Below are 2,752 nucleotides of genomic sequence, written 5' to 3' on the forward strand. Positions count from 1 at the left end.
GAAAGCCTTCAGAGAGCAGCTCATCAAGGAGCTTGCTGGCTACAGCACCACTGCACCAAGCCCTGTCCCTTCTGCTCCTGCCACAAGTGTTCATCTGCCCAAATATATTTGTGCAGGCATGGATGTGTCTAAGGGCCAAAAGGGCACAGCATGGAGGCGTTGCTGTGTTGTTTGCAAGATGAAGTCTCCCATCACATGCACCACATGCTCAGTGACCGTCTGCTTTACATCAGAAAGAGACTGCTATAGCATCTGGCATCAGCAGCAGAATATTGTCTAGAGTTTTGGCAAAGTTGGTTGGGTTATATGGCAAAGTGGGTGGGGGCTAGGGTCCGTATGTTATGTCTGGAGTACTTTTCCTGTCTTATCCGGTGTCTTGTGTGAATTTAAGTCTGCTCTCTCTTTCTCTCCTTCTTTCCCTCGAAGGATCTGAGCCCTTGGACCATGCTTCAGGACTACCTGCCATGATGACTCCTTGCTGCCCCCAGTCCACCCGACCTTGCTGCTGTTCCAGTTTCAACTGTTCTGCCTGCGGCTATGGAACCCTAAACTGTTCATTTTTACTCTTGAGGTGCTGTTGCACCCTCTACAACCACTGTGATCTCCACCCGGCACAGCCAGAAGAGGACTGGCCACCCCTCATAGCCTGGTTCCTCTCTAGGTTTCTTCCTTTTGCCTTTCTAGGGAGTTTTTCCTAGCCACCGTGCTTCTACACCTGCATTGCTTGCTGTTTGGGGTTTTAGGCTGGGGATATATAAATAGATTTGATAGAGGACTGAGGGTCTTCCAAATATTGAAAGTGTGTAAATAGTTACCCATGTTATTTAGTAAATGTTCATATATTTTTTTATCAATAATTATTTTTTCCCCTTTTTTCCCCCTTTTTTTTCTCAAGTTTTTTTTTGGGGGGGGTGTTAGAATACCATTTGGTATTTTATATATAGTTATTTGTTTCAAAATGTATACCTTCACCAATTTGGCCACTTGGGTACATTTGGGCTAATTGTGTGGGACACCTGGGTGATTTCATGATAAATGTCATGTAGCACACTCATTTTGGAAATTATCATTCTGAAACGTTGCACAAGTACTGTTGCCCTCTTATATTTTTCACTGAAATTGTCCCCATCATCCTATCTGAATGTTTGTTTTATCTTGTTTATTTTAAATATGATACAACAATACAAATAAAAAACTTATGTTAACCCTAATGTCCCCTCTATAAAATAGAATGACTGTGCTCAGTATATTACTGTGATTGAGCAATAGTGCTTAAACTAATTAAGACATCTTGGTAAGTACATTTTTATTGTTTATTTACCTGTTTCTGTGTGAATGTAATGTGTAAAAGGTTTCTTTCCTCTCTCTCTCTCTCCCTCTCTCTCTCTCTCCAGGTTTCTCCTCTCCACTGAGCTCCAGTGCTCCCTCTCCCTCCATGCAGCCTCCTGTCTACCTGTGGGGGCCCACCTGGCCAGCAAGCCCTGGGGAAGGCCCAGTCAGATGTGTGTGTGTGTGTGCATGTTGTTGTACATGTACTTGTATGTGTGTGGTTACCAATTGTTGGTAATCCCTGTTGTGTTTCCATTTCTAGAATAATGTTTTGTGTACACTATACAACATTTTGTGGACACCCCTTCAAATGAGTGGATTAGGCTATTTCAGCCACACCTGTTGCTGGAAGGTGTATAAGATCGAACATATCAAATCAAATCAAATTTATTTATATAGCCCTTCGTACATCAGCTGATATCTCAAAGTGCTGTACAGAAACCCAGCCTAAAACCCCAAACAGCAAGCAATGCAGGTGTAGAAGCACGGTGACTAGGAAAAACTCCCTAGAAAGGCCAAAACCTAGGAAGAAACCTAGAGAGGAACCAGGCTATGTGGGGTGGCCAGTCCTCTTCTGGCTGTGCCGGGTGGAGATTATAACAGAACATGGCCAATATGTTCAAATGTTCATAAATGACCAGCATGTTCGAATAATAAGAAGGCAGAACAGTTGAAACTGGAGCAGCAGCACGGCCAGGTGGACTGGGGACAGCAAGGAGTCATCATGTCAGGTAGTCCTGGGGCATGGTCCTAGGGCTCAGGTCCAGCATGTTCGAATAATAAGAAGGCAGAACAGTTGAAACTGGATGAACTGGGATAAACTCTTCATGGGATAAACTCTTCATTCTGATACCACAGCTAAGCATTTAATGAATAGACCTGGGATAAACTCTTCATTCTGATACCACAGCTAAGCATTTAATGAATAGACCTGGGATAAACTCTTCATTCTGATACCACAGCTAAGCATTTAATGAATAGACCTGGGATAAACTCTTCATTCTGATACCACAGCTAAGCATTTAATGAATAGACCTGGGATAAACTCTTCATTCTGATACCACAGCTAAGCATTTAATGAATAGACCTGGGATAAACTCTTCATTCTGATACCACAGCTAAGCATTTAATGAATAGACCTGGGATAAACTCTTCATTCTGATACCACAGCTAAGCATTTAATGAATAGACCTGGGATAAACAGCTAAGCATTCTTCATTCTGATACCACAGCTAAGCATTTAATGAATAGACCTGGGATAAACTCTTCATTCTGATACCACAGCTAAGCATTTAATGAATAGACCTGGGATAAACTCTTCATTCTGATACCACAGCTAAGCATTTAATGAATAGACCTGGGATAAACTCTTCATTCTGATACCACAGCTAAGCATTTAATGAATAGACCTGGGATAAACTCT

This window comes from Oncorhynchus tshawytscha, unplaced genomic scaffold (genome assembly GCF_018296145.1).
Source record: "Oncorhynchus tshawytscha isolate Ot180627B unplaced genomic scaffold, Otsh_v2.0 Un_contig_5856_pilon_pilon, whole genome shotgun sequence".
Classification (NCBI taxonomy): Eukaryota; Metazoa; Chordata; class Actinopteri; order Salmoniformes; family Salmonidae; genus Oncorhynchus; species Oncorhynchus tshawytscha.